We start from the raw sequence: 18,721 nt of genomic DNA on the forward strand, positions 1-18,721 counted from the left end.
ATGCTTTTTCTTCAGTATATATAAGTAATTTTTCATGAGATTTTCAGCATTTCTGGTTACAGCTGAGTTTGGAAAATTTGAACTCAGATGATTGTTGTATTCCAGTGTTTTCTTACTTTGTCTTAGTTCAGAATAATCAAAAAGACAAACAGAAACAAACAAACAAAAATGCTTATTCACATTTGTCCCAATCTAAAGAAATATTGAGGGGAAATTTCTTTATTCAAAAGCAGCTCATTGCCCTTTATTAGATAACTGAATGATTTTAATTATCTTTAGGACTCTCAAAGGGAAAAAAGCTGTTTTTAGAGCTCTTGGTTTAGAGGCTATTGTTTGCAGGTGATTTTAAATATATTTTTAAAAGCCCCATTATGTTTCACCAAGGACAGTTTCCTTGGTTTCCAGAGTGATACTCAAAATGAGTGTAGGTGCAATGAAAGAGAAAGATTACATTAATAGGTGGTTTAGGATTTCTGTTGAATATGAAGTTTGCCCAATATTTTAATATAATGAAGCTATTTTTTTAGGTCCTCATTTTATAATGGATACATTTAACATCAGGTGTCTCCTTATGAAAGGAGTAATAAAGCCCACTTTGCTTGAAACTTAAAACAGTTTCAAAGATATTGAAAGTTGCTCATATCTTGCTTTTATAAAGATGATATGAATAATTACTTCAGACAATTACTCAGAATGCACTTTTTAAATAACTGTGTTCATTGCCTTATAAAAAAGAGGGATGGGGATGAGATGGGTGAACAGAATCAAAATGAGTGGATTCTTGCCCTCAAGGAGCTTATATCATTTTCAGTCTATTGATGGACTTTAGCCAGTTGTTCTGTTTAGAAAATAATTTCCACTATAGTAACAACCAAACACTTATGTATGTAATGCAATAAGGGATAAAAAATGTATGTACCCAACGAAACAGGGGGTAAAAAAAAGTTGCTCACAAAAAGCCCCTTGGATGCTCTTTTTCTCTACCTATGGACTATGTAGAATTGGCTTGCCTAGGAGCCAGACACCTGCTGGGTCTAGTAAATTATTATTATTATTTATTTATTTTTTTTAATTTATTTGAGACAGAGAGAGCACATGAGAGGGGGGAGGGTCGGAGGGAGAAGCAGACTCCCTGCCGAGCAGGGAGCCCAATGCGGGACTCGATCCAGGGACTCCAGGATCATGACCTGAGCCAAAGGCAGTCGCTTAACCAACTGAGCCACCCAGGAGCCCTCTAGTAAATTATTATTGAATCATTTTAAGAGCATACAGAACCAACACGATGTCTTATGACATTTATTCAGCAAACAATTATTTTCCTCAGTTACTTTCCAAGGATTCTCATAAATTATATGAGCAATGGTCCTTAGGAGAAAATTAAAAAACAAACCAAACATACAAAGAAACAAAACAAAACAAAACCCAACTGCTTATACTAGCCAACCATGATATGAAAAATATTAATAGATTTTCAGAAGGATCTAATTTAAGTTTTGAGATAGGAACCTCTGAAGTGTGTTAGTTATATGTTGATAACAATCTTTTAGTGTTCTGGGGTAAACATTTAGTTATAAAGTGTATTCAAGGAAGATTAAGACTGGAGCATGAGCATTGGTCCCAAGCAGCTAAGGGGCTTCAGTGTTCTTTTAAAGATATATTTATATGTTTACATCTATCTACCTACCTACCTACCTACCTGCCTGCCTAGCTATTCAGTTGAATATTTATTGAGTGCATGTTGTATGCTTTCACTGTGCTTAGCATTGTGGAGAGGAAAAAGAGACATGGTCTCCATTTTCAGCTCATGTGGTGATAGACCTAAGTCAAAGAATCCTAATCACCGAAGTGTGCTACAGAGGGGAAGTAGGTATTAACACTGGTAATGAACCTGTGACAGGAAGGAATTTGGAGGTCAGGAAATACTCTCAGAAGAAAGAATGTATAAAACAAGATGTGAAGCAGAAGTAGGAGTTAACCAGAAAGACGACCAGTTTTTCCAGAGGGCAAGGAGGAACCAGAGATAAAGGTGAAGAGGTATAGGTAAGATCATACAAGTCTTTGTAGTCCATATTTCGAAGTTCTAGCATTGTCTCAAGAGCAATCAGGGTTAAGGGTCATTGAAAAGTCTACAGAGATGTGGGTAGGTGTCAGATTTTTGTGTTAAAGTGTGACAGTTGTGAGGATTGGAGGGTGAGTTGGGTGCATTTTCTTTAAAAAGCAGTAAATAAATGTCACAGAAAGTAAAGTTTCTAACTCTGACTTTGGGTTCTCTAAAGTTAGTGTTTGGGACACTATAGGAGCTAATTACCCACCCTATAGCAGGGGCTTATTTGTAACCTAGTAAGTGTGTAAGCTACAAAGTGCCATTGTAAAGTTGTCAGATTGTTAAATCTATATAGCCTCCAACCAATCATTACAGAGAAATATGAAAATATGATAAATAACAGACAAGTCTGGAGTGCCTTATTTTAAAATTTCCATGTGTTCTGATGAAAATGATAATTGAAAGGAGTAAGTTCAAGGCAAAGTATTCAAATACAGGAAAAGAATATTGTCATTATCCCTCTAGTATTTGAAGACATTAAAATTATTGAAATATATGAAATATATATTGAAGACATTCCCAAAACCTAGGCAAAGTATTCCTGTTTTCTTTTTCTTAGGCATGACAAATAGGTCAAACAGGTGGGGTTATAAAGATACCACAGACTGGTAAGAAGCAAATGCCTCACACATTTTAAAGCATTTGTCTGAAAAAAAAAAAAAAAAAAAAAAAAACCAACCTTAAAAAGACATAAGAAGGAATTTTTTAAAAATGAGGAGAAAGGGAGAAGATGCCCACATCAAAATAAGTTGCAATTTATTTGTGTCTCAAATACTGGGATGTAGACTTCAGTTGCATCATGAGAGCTTAACTGGTATCAGATCGCCCTACATCCACAAACAAATATATGAAGAAACTGTCAGGTTTAAGACAATAGGCATAGCAAGACCGTGATCCTTGAAAAAAGGAAATAACCTGAGACAGGTCCAAGAATTGCCTAAGGCTTTTGGCTAGAGGCATTTTTGGACAGTGCAATGGGAGATGGAGCCCAAGCAGAGCACTAAAGTCCTGTTGAGTTGGAGAGGAAGATTTGGTGTTTGTTGTGGGATTTCTTTTCCTTTAGTGCCCACAATTCTTGGTCACACAGCTTCAAAGAATGAAGAGGTAGACCAGACGAAGAGTGGTGGGCAGCGAAGCTAAGTTTGAGCAATAGTACAAAGCTCCTGAAGTGGGAGGGGACCATAAGCGTTGGCGATTTGGTGGCTAAATCTAGAGGCTTTTATGGGCCCTTTGGTGTGGGCTGTTTTAATCTAATTAACCCTTCCTGTGCCCGTCATCCAATCAGGTTTTTGTCATCTACCTATCATGTGGAAAAGGGTGGAGGGCTCCTTCTAGGGTGATGTAAAATCCCTTTAAGGGTGGTTTCCTCTTAGAATGAAGCCCCTTGACCCTGCCTGCCTGCCTTCCAACTATCCTTCATCACAGGGTCCAAGCAGACAAAGGGGAGCAAAAAGTAGTAATAAAACAAGAATGAGCCAAAGAATAGAGAGTATGATACAGCAGAGTAACATTTAAGGACTTATCTGGGGGTGCCTGGGTGGCTCAGTCAGTTGGGTGTCTGCCTTTGGCTCAAGTCATGACCCCAAGATCCTGGGATCGAGGTCCTGCATCGGGCTCCCCACTGAGTGGGGAGTCTTGTCCTTCTCCCTCTGCTTCTCCCTCTGCTTGTGCCCTCTCTCTCTGTCAAATAAATAAATAAAATCTTAAAAAAAAAAAAGACTTATCTCGGGGTACCTGGGTGGCTCAATAGGTTAAGCATCTACCTTCCACTCAGGTCATGATCCTAGTGGGATCAATCCCCACGTCAGGCTCCCTGCTCAGTGGGGAGTCTGCCCCTCCCCCCACCCCACTCAGGCTTGCTCTCTCTCTTAAATAAAGTCTTTTTTTTAAAAAAGAAGACTTACCTGTGTTTTCTTGGCATTTAAAGACTAGTTTGAGGCCCTTTCTAGGTTGGCCATAATATCTCTACCTAAGAGAGGTGTGGGGCTCTCACATTATTAAGAAAGAGTGAGAAAAAATTAGATCACCTCAGGTGCATCCCATTGGGCCAGAAAAAAATTGTTATGGGTGGTCCAGTGATGCTCTTAATGACAATACTGTGATTGGACAGTTGGTCTGGGGCAGAGAGTAGAACAGAAAACATGGCTTCAGTATCAAGAAAGGAATTGACTGGTTTTGCTTCTATTTCCAAAATTACCTGAAGTTCTGGGTTTCCTATGATGAGCTGTTTCTAGGAGTCACCATGTATATCCGTGGGTCCCTTCAGTCCCGATCAGTGGCGCTGGGCTCCTGAGCCCTCACAGACTGAGGTCCCGGAGGGCATTCAGATTTCCAGTGTCCCCCTCCACAAGTGGGACATGGGTTACAGGGCCTTGGTTTTTGCCAGTGGGGGCATTCTCGCTTCCAGTATCCTGGGCGGCCACAAAGATGGCATTTGGTGCCAAAGCCTTGGGAGGCCAAGCTGGTAATGGCATGTAAGCCTGCAACAAATGCCTCAGACTTCCTCTTTAGCTTCTTCTGTTCCCCTCTCTCCTCTTGGTCCCGATTGTAAAGACTAGCTTGGCAGCTCCTAAGAGCTCTTCTAGGGTTCCCTGGGGTCCAAGAGTCAAATTTTGGAGTTTTTTCTGGATATTTGAGGCTGACTGGGTGACAAATTTGTCTTTAAGGATTATATCAGCCATGGGAGAACTGGGGAAGATAGCTGTGTATTTAATGAGAGCCTCTTTCAATCTTTCTGAGAAAACTCTTCGGTTTTCTTCCTGAGTTTGGGTAACAGTTAATAACTTAGCAAAATCATTCAAGCAAACCTTTAAAGTTTCAGGTTACCAGAGACTTTGAAAGCTATCTATTCAATCCATTTGTTCCCCATTGTTAATTTTTACCTGGGGCACCGGTGGGGACATCTGAAGTGTTAAGTCCGCGCGGTGCCTCAGAGTCTTGCTCCTTGACAGCAAGGGGAGAAGGAGCCATGATGCAGTAGGCATCAGAGATGATATAGGAACCAGTTTTATGGGCTGCATCCAAGGTGGTGAAGGGGAGACAGAAGAGGCAAAGTGTTGCTAAAAGGCAGAGAAAGAGGCAGCAGATGCCATGTTTTTTGTTTGTTTGTTTGTTTTTTCCACCAAAGGAAAAATATGCAGTCCATGTCTGGCCAGAAATATAGGGAATTTCCCCCCAAACAAAGGGAATTTTGGCAGCTGCTTGGGAATATTCCTTAAAGTCTCTGTCCTGAGGTAGACTAACCACAGTCTACAACTATAGCCATTAACCCAGGAAATGAATGAAGCAGAAGCCCCCATGCACTGCTCAATCCCTCTATGATGCAGGCTTGGAAGTGACGGTAATACCAGTTTCCAAGGGAATCGTTAGGGTCCCAAGTGGGGTCTTGAGAAGGTACAGCGTGGCTCCAGTTGGAAACTGGAAGCCACCCATGGGCTCTTCTGTCCCTTGATAACAAAGTAACTAACTGGTCCCCATATCTTTCAATGGCAGCCAGAACCCTGTGTTTTTCTGCCTCAGAGAGGGTCTGATTTAACAGAAGCATTACATCCTTCCAGGTTAATTCAAACACATAAGTGAGATTTTGGAAGGCTTCTATTGATGTGGATGTGTTGTTCCTTTGTGCCCTCTGCCCCACACCTCAGGCAGTGGGACAGAACAGCCAGGAGGCTGGGATCAATCCTACATTGCTGACATAGATCTTTGTTTTCTCCTAAGGCCCAGAAACATTGTACGTAGGGTACTTCTCCCATTTTCCTTCACGCTTCCAGTTGTAATACTTCCCTCGGGTGGCCATGTCTCATCCTCCAACTTGTATTGTGGCCATTTGCAAGTCGAACTCTTCCCAGTTAAAACCCGGAAGACATTCTAAAGGAGTCCACTTGTATTGTGGCCATGCCTCAGAACAAAAGAAAATGAGCCACTTTTTCCCAGTTAAAACCAGGAAGCCATCAAAGTTTGCAAGTTGAACTCATCCCAGTTAAAACCAGGAAGGCATTCTGATGGAGAATGGGTTTTGGTCAGGGAATTGCCCATCTATAAGAAAAGAAGAAAAAGTGTCCCTTACCTCAATGTCTTATAGTTGATCAGGAAGACTTTTGGGAAGAGATGAGAAGGCGTACCCCCACCTCAGCTCCTCCTTATCCTTTCCTGATTTGTGGCCCCTGCCACTCAGAGCATCTTCCATCTCTGCGAGGTGCTAGGAGTAGTTACACTTACCCAGGCATGACCCTAGTTCCGGAGAGTGACCCTGGTTTCCCCCACCCTTTCCTTTTTTGTCCTCTTGCTTCCTGCCCGTGGGACTCAAGGGGAACCCACTATGACCAACTAGACTGAGTAGAATTGTTCTGTCTGGCATAGCCACATAATCATTTTGGTAAAGGCTAACTCTTGCAGGGACAAGATAGGGCACCCAGGGAGGGGAAATCCACCGGGATAAGCCCCATGGAACCAGAAGTCGGAAAATTCCTTAGATAGACCTTGGTTCCCTTGCCCTACGTGGCCATTCCTTCACATAGGTGGTATAGCCAGTGTGTGTGTGTGTGTGGGGAGGGTCCTAGTAATGCCAGGGATAGGAGGAGTTGGAAACAGGAAAAAACAAACTGAGAGCTGTGCAGAAAAGAAGCTTAAAATCTGCACAAAAATCTCCTTAAGTCTTTGGCTAAATAATAAACTCTGCATGTAGGTCAAGACCCTATAAGATCTGGCACAGAACTGATATTCTGGAGCTGTGAGCTGAATGTAGATTCTGGAGGCCACACAATGCTTGGAAACATTGGAGTTTTGACCAAACAGAATATACAGACCTCAGTAAATACCCTGGTATTTAACTGAGGCTTCAGAAAAGCCAAGCTTTCATGTAAGAACTACTCTAGACTAGAAGTCAGCCAACTTTTTCTATAAAAGACCAAATAGTAAATATTTTAGTTTGCAGGCCATGCAGTGTCTGTTACAACTAATTGACTCTGCCATTGTAGAATGAAATCAGCCATAGACAATAAATAAATAAATAAGCAAGCATGGATGTGTTTCAATAAAACTTTATTTACAAAAACATTTGGTGAGCCAGATTTTGCCCAGGAGTATAATTTATTGATCCTTCCTCAAAACCTTCTATAACAAAGCCTAAAAATGAAGCTTAAAATATCAGTATGCTTCATTAATAAATTAACTGCTTGTCAGATCTAAATTCAATGCTCTGAAGATAATAAAAAAACAGATTAACAAAAATATAGCATCCCAAATGTCCTACCTACAGAAAAATTACTAGACATACAAAGAAGCCTGAAAATGTGACCCATAAAAAAGAAAACAAATAGTTGGGTGCCTGGGTGGCTCAGTCGGTTAAGCATCTGCCTTCAGCTCAGATCATGATCTCAAGTTCCTGGGATCAAGTCCTGAGTCAGGCTCCCTGCTTCACCTTCTGCCCCTTCCCCCGCCCCCCACTCCCATGCTCACTCTCTCTTGGGTGTGTAAAAATAAATAAAATCTTAAAAAAAAGAAAACAAATAGTCAATAAAAAGAGAGCTAGAGATTACAAAGATATCAGGATTGAGAGTCAAAACTTTAAAATAGCCATTATTACTATGTTCAAGAATTTAAAGATTTTAAAGATTGCATAATAAGTGAACAGATGGGGAGTTTCAACAAAGAAATAAAAACTATTAAAAATACAAATTCTAGAACAAAAAAATTCAATATTTGAAGTTTAAAATTCACAGTGATTCACAGATAAAAAGATCAATGACTTGGTGACAGGACAACAGAAATTATCTAAGCCCAAGCAAAGAGAGGAAAAGTCTAAAAAAAATGAACAGAACCTCCATGACCTGTAAAAAAATATCACGTGTTTTATATTTTTGTGATTGAAATACCAGAAGAGAGGAGAGAGAGGAAGAATGAAGCAGAAAAATCCTTGAAAAGTAATGGTCACATTTATTACAAATCTGGCAAAAAATACTGACCTATAAACCCAAGCTCAACAATCTCCAAATAGAATTAGCACAAGAAAAACAAATCTATGCATATCAAATCTAATTGTTAAAATCAAAGATAAAGAAAAAATCTTTAAAACAACCGGGGCGGGGGGGGGGGGGGGGAAGACACTTCATATACAAGGGATCGATGATTAAAAAAAAAATTACTACTTTCTTCTTGCTAGAAATAATGCAAGCCTGGATACAGTGGAATGATTTCTTTAAAGTACTGAAAACAGAGGGAGCTGCTGATCTTGAATTCTACATCTAGTGAAAATATGTTCAAAATAAAAGTGAAATATATTTTTAGACAAACAAAAACTGAAAAAATTTGTTGCCCACAGACCTGTAGTATAAGAAAAATTTTTTTAATCTTCAGAATAAAGGAAAATGAAACATTTGCAAAACCAGATCTACAATAGAATAAAGAATGTGTGTAAGTAATACAAATTTTTTCTTATGTCTTAATATCTTTAAAACATAACTGAGGGGCACCTGGGTGGCTCAGTTTGTTAAGCATCTGCCTTCGACTCAGGTCATGATCTCAGGGTCCTGGGATTGAGCCCCATGTTGGGCTTCCTGCTCAGCGGGGAATCTGCTTCTCTCTCCCTCTCCCTCTGCTCTTCCCCCTGCTTGTGCTTGCTCTCTCACTCTCTTTTCTCAAATAAATAAATAAAATATATATAAAAATAAAACATAATTGATTGCTTATAGCAAAAATATAGCAACACATTGTAGGGTTTATATAAAAAATGGAAGTAAAAACAGCACAAAACATAAGAAGGGGTAAATGGAAGTATATTGTTGTAAAGTTCTTATTTTTTAATATGATGTAATATAATATCAATTTTTAGGTTATGATAAATAAAAGATAAATTTTATAATCCCTAGTGCTACCACTAAACAAACAAAAAATATGTATTTAAAAAAGCCAAGGTGAGACAAAGTGGAAGAATAAAAATACAAAATTAATTTTTAAAAATGGCAGAAAAAACCAAAACAATAAAGAAAGTACAGATGGAACAAATAGAAAACAAACAACAAAATAGTAGAGTTAACCTCAAACATGCCAATAATACTAAGCATTCCAATCAAAAGACAGAAACTATCAGACTACATAAAAAAGGAAGACTTGACTCCAAGCTATTTACAAAAAAATGTCCATTAAATATAAATATACAAATAAGTTAGAGGCAAAATTAGAGGAAAATATGTATCATGCAAACACCAGTTAAAAAAAAAGTTGAGTGGCTAGGAAAATATTTAACAAAGTAGACTTCAAGATTAGTAGTATTAGTAGGATAAAAAAAATTAATTAATGATAAAAGGGCCAATTCATCAGGAAGATACACTAATCCTTAATGGATATGTACCTAATATAGATATTTAAAGTGTACAAAGTAAAAACTTATAAAGTTGAATTGAGGAACAGACAAATCCATGGTTATAGTTGAAAATTTTAACATTCCTTTTTCGATAAGTGCTAGAAAATGGTGACAAAAAATGAGTTAAGGATATAAAAGATTGGAACACTATCAACTAATGTGACCTCATTAATATTTACAGAAACTACACTCAACAGTGCAGAATACATATTCTATTCAAGGGCGTATGAAACAAATACCAAGAGAGACTATCTTTTAAGCTATAAAATAAATAATAAATTTTAAAAGATGAAAATCATATAAGGCATATTTTTTACCAAGACAGAATTAAATTAGAAATCAATAACAAAAAGATAATTGGAAAACACCCAAATATCTGAAAATCTAATAAACCACAGGTTGAAGAATAAATCACAAAGAAAATTACAAAGTATTTTGAACTGATAATGAAAATATAATATATCAAAATTTATGGGATATAGCTAAAGCAGTACTTAAAAGGACACTTATAGCTTTAAATGCTTATATTACAAAAGAAGAAAGGTATAAAATCAGTCACTTATGTTTCCACCTTAGTATCTTTTAAAAAAGAAAAAAGGGACTTCTGGTTTCTAGTCCAGCATGTAAGAAGCTGGAAATTGGGGCACCTGGGTTGCTTAGTCAGTTGGGCATCTGGCTTCAGCTCAGATCATGATCCCAGAGTCCTGGGATCAAGACATGCGTTGGGCTCCCTGCTCAGCGGGGAGCTTGCTTCTCCCTCTCCCTCTGCTGTCTTCTCCCCTCCTCCCCCTCACCACAACCCCCCCTCCTGCCCCCGCCCCGCTTGTGCTCTCTGGCTCTCCCTCTGTCAAATAAATAAAATCTTTAAAAAAAAAAAAAAGAAGCTGGAAGTTTCTAGTCTGTCCTAAAAACAAGTAAAAAGCAGATCAAACTGAAAAAGCAACAATTCTTAGATCAATGGACAAAAATTACTAATAGCATAAAAGAAAAGGAAGTATCACTACAGGTTCCATGGATATTAAAATAATAATCAAGGAATACTATAAACAATTGTAAGCCCATAAGTTTGATAACCAAGATGAAATGAACCAATTCCATGAAAGACACAATCTGCCAAAACTCACACAAGAAAAAATATTCTGAAAAGACCTATATCTATTAAAGATATTGAATCAATAATTAATAATCTTCTAAAACAGAAAGCTACAGGCCCAGGTGAGGCCACTTGTGAACTCTACCAAACATTTACAAAAGAAATTATACCAATTCTCTACAATCTTTTTCAGAAGATAGAGGCAGAGGGAATACTTCCAAACTTATTCTCTGAGACCAGTATCACTCTAATATCAAAACCAGAAACAGACATTGCAAGTAAAGAATACTACAGATCAGGACGCCCGAGTGGCTCAGTTGGTTAAGCATCTGCCTTCGGCTCAGATCATGATCCCCAGATCCTGGGAATGAGTCCGGGGTAGGGGTCCTTGCTCAGACGGGAGCCTGCTTCTCTCTCTGCTTGCCACTCCCCCGCTTGTGCTCTCTATTTCCCTCTCTCTCTGACAAATAAATAAAAGCTTAAAAAAAAGAATACTACAGACCAATATTTCTCATGAATATGATGCAAAAATCCTCAACAAAATATTAACAAAGTGAATCAAATAATATATAAAAAGAATTAGCACAACCAAGTGGGATTTATCCCTAGTAAGCAAGGCTGGTTCAACATTCAACAACTAATCAATGTAATCTATCATACCAACAGGTTAAATCAGGAAACCACAAGATCTTATCAATAGATTCAGAAAAAGCATTAGACAAACTCTAACTCTTATTCATGATAAAAATTCTCAGCAAATTTGAAGTAGAAGGGAACTTCTTCAAATGAATAAAGAATATCTACAAAAAAACCTCTGGCTAACATCATGCTTAATGTTGAGAACCTTGAAGTTTTCCTATTAAGAACAATCATAAGGCAAGGATATCTCCTACCACTACCGCATTCCAACTAGAAGTACTAGAAGTCCTAACTAAAACAGTAAGACAAAGAAAGGAAGTAAAAGGTATACAGATTGAGAAGGAAGAAATAAAACTGTTTTTGCTGATGGCATGACCATCTATTTAGAAAACCTGAAAGAATCAACAATAAACTTCTAGAAAAAATAAGCAATTATAGCAGTATTGCAGTATACAGAGTTAATACACAAAAGTCAGTTGCATTCCTATATCCCAACAATGAACCAATGGAATTTGGAAATTAAAAACATAATGCCATTTACTTCAGCATTCCAAAAAATAAAATAGTTATAAATCTAACAAAATATGTACAAGATCTCTATGAGGAAAACCACAAAAACCTGATGAACAAAATCAAGAAAGAACGGAATAAATGGAGAGATATTCTGTGTTCAAGGATAGAAAGATTCAATATTGTCAAGATGTCAGTTCTTCTCAACTTGATTTATAGATTCAACACAATTTCAATCAAAATCTCAGCAAGTTATTTTATGAAAATTGACAAACTGATTCTAAAGTTTATTTGGAAAGGCAAAAGACTCAGAATAGCCAACACAGTATTGAAGGAGAACAGAGTAGAAGGACTGACACTACCTGACTCCAGATCACTATAAAGCTACAGTAATCAAGGCATTGTGGTATTGGCAAAAGAATATAGAAATAGATCAATGGTACAAAATAAAGAGCTGAGAAACAGACCCATATAAATATAGTCAACTGGTCTTCAACAAAGATCAAAGGCAAGACAATGGATCAAAGATAGTCTTTTCAACAAAGGGTGCTGGAATAACTGTACATTCACATGCAAAGGAAAAAATTAATCTAAACACAGACATTACACCCTTCACAAAAATTAAATCAAAATGAACTGTAGACTAAATGTAAAACACAAAACTATAAAGCTCCTAGAAGATAACAAAGGGTAAAATCTAGATGACCTCGGGTTTGGTGATGACTTTTTTAAATACAGCACGAAAGGAATGATGCATGAAAGAAAGAATTGATAAGCTGGACTCCTTAAAAATTTCTGCTTTGTGAAAGACACTGTTAAGAGAATGAAAAGACAAGCCACAGACTGGGAAAAAAAATATTTGCAAGATACATAAATGATAAAAAACTGTTATCCTGGGGCACCTAGGTGGCTCAGTCAGTTAAGCGTCTCTGCCTTCAGCTCAGATTGTGATCCCAGGGTCTTGTGTCAAGCCCCACCTCGAGCCTGGCCTGGAGCCCTGCCGCATTCTGCATGTCAAGCCCCATATGGGGCTTCCTGCTGGGCAGTGAGCCTGCTTCTCCCTCTCTCTCTGCTGCTCCCCTTGCTTGTGCTCTCTCTCTCTCTCTTTCTCTGTCAAATAAATAAATAAATAAATAAATAAATAAATAAATAAATAAATAAATACTTTTAAAAACCCCTGTTATCCAAAATATACAAAGAACTTTTAAAATTCAGCAATGAGAAAACAAATAATCCAATTAAAAAATTGGTCTAAGACCTTAACAGATAGATACCTCAGCAAAGAAGATATGCAAATGAAAAATAAGCATATGAAAAGATACTCCACAATGTAGGTCATCAGGTAAATGCTGATTAAAACAACAATGAGATATCACTGCATACCTATTAGAATGACCCAAATCCAAAACACCAGCACCAAATGCTGGCAAAAATATGGAACAATAGGAATACTCATTCAATGCTGGTGGGAATGCAAAATGGTACAGCCATTTTTAAAGGCAGTTTAGAAGTTTTTCACAAAATTTAACACAATCTTATCTTATAATCCAGCAATTGCACTCTTTGGTATTTACTCAAAGGAGATGAAAACTTATATCTCCACAGAAACCTACACATACGTAACAACAGATGTTTATCCATAGCAGCTTTATCCATAAATGCCCAAACTTAGAAGCAACCAAAATATCCTTGAATAAATGAATGGGTTAAATAACTGGTACATCCAGACAATGAAATATTATTCAGCACTAAAAAGAAATGAACTACTGAGCCATAGAAAGACATGGAGGAAACTTAAATGAATATTAAAGTCAATCTGAAAAGGCTACACATTGTATGATTTCAACTATATAACATTCTGGAAAAAGCAAACTGTGGATGCAATGAAAGATTCCTGGTTGCCAGTGGTAAGGGTAGAGGGAAAGAAATGAATTGAATTCAATTGAATTATCAGAGCAGGAGGATTTTTAGAACAGTGAAACTTTTCTGTTTGATACTATAGTGATGGATACATGTCAAACATTTGTCCAAATTCATAGAATATACAACATGAAGAGTGAACTCTAATGTAACCTATGGACTCTGAGTAATAATGATGTGTCAATGTAGGTTCATCAGTTATAACAAAGATACCACTCTGGTGGGAATGCTAATATTGGAGAGGCTATTCATATGTGGGGGCATGGCATATATGGGAAATCTCTGTATCTTCTGCTCAGTTTTGCTGTGAACATAAAACTGCTCTAAAAAAATAAAAATGAAATCTACTTTTTTTAAAGCAAGAACAAATTAAAGCCAAAGGCAGTTAAAAAAAAAAAAAGAAAAAAGGAAATAGCAAAGATGAAAGCAAAAAGAAATGAAGTAGAAATTGACAAGTTAATAAAGCTCTAAAAATGGCTTTTGAAAAGATCAATAAAATTGAAAACATTATGATACCATTTTTATACTGGATTTTTTAAATCTTCATGTATCTTAATTTTTATATGTGATGGTTAATTTTACGTGTCAACCTGACACTAAGGGATGCCCAGACAGCTGGTAAAACATTATTTCTGGGTTTGCCTGTGCGGGTGTTTCTGGAAGAGATTCGCATTTGAATCAGTAGACTAAGTAAAGTAACTCACGTTCACCAATGTTGGTGGGCATTATTCAATCCACTGAGAGCCTGAATAGAACAAGAAGGAGCAGGAGGAATGTATCTGCTCTATGCTTGAGCTGGGACATCCATCTTCTCCTACACTAGGATATTGGTGTTCCTGGTCCTCAGGCCTCCCAACTCCAACTGGAATTTACTCCATTGGCTCCTCTAGTTCTCACGTCTTTGGGTCTGGACTAGAACTATACCAACGACTTTCCTGGGCCTCTACCTTGAAGATGGCAGATCAAGGAGCTTCTCAGCCTCCATAATCATGTGAGCCCCATAATGTCCCTCATAATAAATCTATTTCTGTAAATCTGTATATAACCTATTACTTCTGATTCTCTAAAGAACCCGGGACTAGTACATTATGTGAGTTAGATTAACTGTTCTCATCACATTTTCCTCACATCAGTGTGTTGTAATTTGTTACTAGTAAAAAATTACCAAATTTTAGAGGAATTTTTATAATTCGAAATTATTCAAGTTTATTCCTATAATGTTATTCCCAGTAAAATTCATTAGTAAATGTGTCTTACCTCTAGCTTTCCTAACAAACACTGTACACTGAGAGGCGTAACAATAAGGACTTATTTCTCATGGTTTTGTTTGCTGGGAAGTTCAAAATCAAGGAGCCAGCAGATTCAATGCCTAGCGAAGGTCCACCTTGTGGCTATATCCTCACATGGCTCAGAGAGAGAAGGTATTTCTCCTGTCTTTCCTTGTAAGGGTACTAATTCTATCCACGGAGGCTCCACCTTCACGGCCTAATTATCCTCCAAAAGGCTCACCTCTTAATCCTCCTAATCTTTGGGATTCAGGCTTCAACAGATGAATTTGGGGGAAACACATTTAGTTCACTGCAGATAGGCTTTCCTGAAGGAGAAAAAAAACAGGTGACATCTTAAGTTATACTTTGAGAATTGTACATAAGTACTGATATCTCCATGGGAATATGTCCCAAATTTGGACATCACTTGTGATACTTGTTGAAGTAGAAGGGAAAAAAGTGACTCACTAAATTAGCCCAGCTAATGAAGTCCCTGTGTTAGAACATGGAAAGTTGTCAAAACAAAATTACTTGGAATAAAGTCACAGGACAGTGATCACAGGACATGATCAAAGGATTGAAGAAAACCAAGAGTCAGGTGTGTTGGCACTCACACCTATTCCTGTGTGAGAATCCATTAGATCCTAGGCCCAAGTTTATAGAGTTCTTTCTGAAAATAAACTTTGTCCTTTAAGAGAAATGTTTTGTGTTTCACATGAATCTTCCTGAAAACTTCAAGTGATGAATTTACAAGTAGTGTCAAAATCTTTCAGGGTAATATAAATTAAATGGAATTATATTTCCTAAATTTATATTTCCTTTGTCTCATCTGACCATCCCACATATATTTTTAAGTTCTTTCTTTGAATGAGGAAGACCATGACAATTTTACCTACCCAATGCAGAGGTATTGGAAGTAGCCTTGTGTCTGAGCAAGGATTTGGTAAAATATATTATCAGGAGAAATTGCCAACCTTCCTAACTCCATGGCTATTTTCTAGAGCATATGCATCTTCTATTCATTCCACAGCAAATTTATGAAGTGCTTAATATGTGCTAGGCACTCTGCTGGGGGCTTGGGATGCATCACTGACAAAACAGATGTCTTTGCTTGCAAAGTTTAAGATTAATTTTCCCAAAGCAGAATTTCAATCATTTTATAAGCCTGCTTATAAACTTTCAGTAGTTCCCCAGCTTCTGCTTTAAAAACAAATTCCTCAATCTTTCATTAAGAGAGTCCAGAAGCTGGCTCAAGCTATCTTTCCATGTTTTTCTCCCGTTTTTCACTTTCCTTGAGATGATTTTACACTCCAGTCAGACTGGGAGATTCTTACCCTCCAGTTTTCACCTAACCAGAATACCCAGATGCCTTCCTTTTCTGCCATCTTCCTTAGTCCTTCCAGTCTTTATTTTTTCCTTCCTCCCTTCTGATTCTCTCTCCCTTCCTACCAAGCCACTCTGCTTCCTCAGCAAACATTAATCAAGTGTCTACTATGTGCTGGACACTGTGCTAGGTGCTGGGGAGGTAAAGACAGTTTTCTCTTGTTTCTACTCATTGAAATATAAAGCAATGCTTGGATTTGAGCACAAAATACAAGTAGAACTTGGGTGAGGCAGAAAAATGTTACACAAATATCCTTCTGCCCATCTATTGGCTAGTGTCAAGCTATAAATTCCAAGAGAACAGCACTATGCATGTTCACTTTTTTTTTTTTATCCCCAGCAACTGGCACATTCCCTCTTATATGGCTGATGCTCAGTTAATAATTATTGAATGAATGAATGAATGAATGAATGAGACCTAGCAATAAGACCACAAAATGACTTTAGAAGAAGAGTAATGGATGACAAAGTATTTGAGTTGCCCCAGGTTCCATGAAGAGAGGGACCTCGGAAGCCTTTGAGTCAGAATTATAAAACCAGTTAAGAGCTGAGTCTCAAGTATTTTTGAATTGTCACCCCTCTGAACTATCCCTAAACCTGCTAAGGATTGGGAGAGAAAACATTTATTTTAAAGGTATGCTTTTTGAATCCAGGGACCAAAAAAAAATTTTCTTTCAGGTGTACTTCCTTTTATCAGGCAATGAATATCACATCCATTTCCCTCTTTCACTTATTTGCCAAGAAACTCAGCTAAACAGTGCTCAACTCAACTCCCTCTGAGCCTCAACTGTAAGTGCAGAGGCGGATGTCTTTCCCATTGGGGTCTGGTGAAGACTATGATAACTGATGGCAAGAGCAGGGTTCATATTCAATTACATAGGAGAAACTCACTGAGGGCCGCTTCCTTAAATACCCCAGAGACCCTTTATAGTCCTGCTGTTTCAGAGATAGGACCAACTTTTTATAGGTTCTAATCATGTGATAGTAGCGTGTCATACAATGGTAAGTGGCTGAAAATCCTTGCTCTGTCACATCTGTTTCCTGTCCTATAAAATAAGTATAATATTAGTATTTACTTTATAGGGTTATAAAAATAAATGAGTTAACAGACATAAGAGCCTTGGTGAACATTCTCAGCACAGACTCTTTTTTTTTTGGTTTCACAATTTTTCAGTTCATTTCGGTAAAAACATAATATAAAAGGCATTGCCAGCCTCTTCCCCTCCTGGGGATGATCCATCTAGCCTGTCAGTCTGGGCCACTCCGGTGGTTCATAGCTCATCATGCGATATGTGCAGGGCAGGGTCACATAGATCTGTTCGCTTACTACAAAGTTTGCTTTTAACATTGTCAGCCTCTCGCGAAAAGAATTCAGTGAGTTCGTCCTCATATTCCTTCACAATGCTCTTAACACGCAAACTTGAGAGTACCACTGATGTCCGTATCAATCCGGATGCCCTGTAGGTCCAGTTCACTGGATTCTCCACTCCGGCCCACTACACGTATGTAGTTCTTGCGGTGAGTGGAAGGGTCAATCTGTTCCCCATACTCCTTCATCTGGTCACATACCTCCTCTAACAGCTCTGTGAGGTGGGCCTCTGAGCGAGCATAAGGCACCTCCACCACTGGCTGGCTGCCATCCGGATTAATTCGGAAAGAGCCCATCTGAATGGTCTTCTTGGGATCCACCTGGGCTATTTCCCACTCTAGTTCAACCACCAGAGCCCTGCAAGCTCCACAGTGTAGATTCTGGTTCCTCCGGGCCCAGGCAGTTCCCAGCAGGGCCCCCAGAAGCAGGGCCAGACAGCCCCAGCCTTTCATCTTTAGCGTAACGGGGTTGCTCCACCTCTGCTCCCAGGGCCGCCGCCGTGGCCCAGGCGCTCCAGGACACCCGGACTCTCACTTTAGCTCCGGCCCCTCGCACCTGGCTGCTGGGGAGCAGGGCTGTCCAGGCTTTTCCAGAGCGCTCCAGCACTTTCCAGGCACGGGTGCCCCAGCAACTGCCTGACCCAGCTCCCTGCACTCTAATCGGGCGCCTAAGCAGGGCTCTGATGCGCTGCGGTGCGAGCCGTGAATATTGACTCATGTAACATTCTTGGTTGTAATCAACCCAGAGCCTTCATAGCTGAACAGCATAAGGATTAAGAGCAAGATCACTCAGATCAAGCTGCTTGAGTTCATTTCTTAGGTCTACTAGTTTTTACTTTCTTTGTGAACTCAAGCAAATTAACGTCCCTGAGTTCAAATTTCCTTATTGCTAAAATGAAAATACTAACAGTACCCATATTATAAAGCTTTGTGAAGTTTAAACTAAATAACTGATCTGACACTTCAAACAGAATCTGGCACATAATTAAACACCCGGTGTTTCTTCTTATAATGAAAAAGTGTATGCCTCAAGGTATTCATGGTCCAGTAGGAGAGAGAGAAAGAGAAATGTAACA

General features: G+C 38.5%; 1 pseudogene; it reads right to left on the reverse strand.

The window, feature by feature from the left end:
- Positions 1–17,548: 17,548 nt before the first annotated feature.
- On the reverse strand, positions 17,549–18,289 carry LOC123860519 (protein canopy homolog 2-like; annotated as a pseudogene).
- Positions 18,290–18,721: the final 432 nt, after the last annotated feature.

The sequence above is a fragment of the Mirounga angustirostris genome, unplaced genomic scaffold (assembly GCF_029215605.1).
Source record: "Mirounga angustirostris isolate CCGP_5_RB_7025 unplaced genomic scaffold, mMirAng1.0.hap1 SCAF_4, whole genome shotgun sequence".
Classification (NCBI taxonomy): Eukaryota; Metazoa; Chordata; class Mammalia; order Carnivora; family Phocidae; genus Mirounga; species Mirounga angustirostris.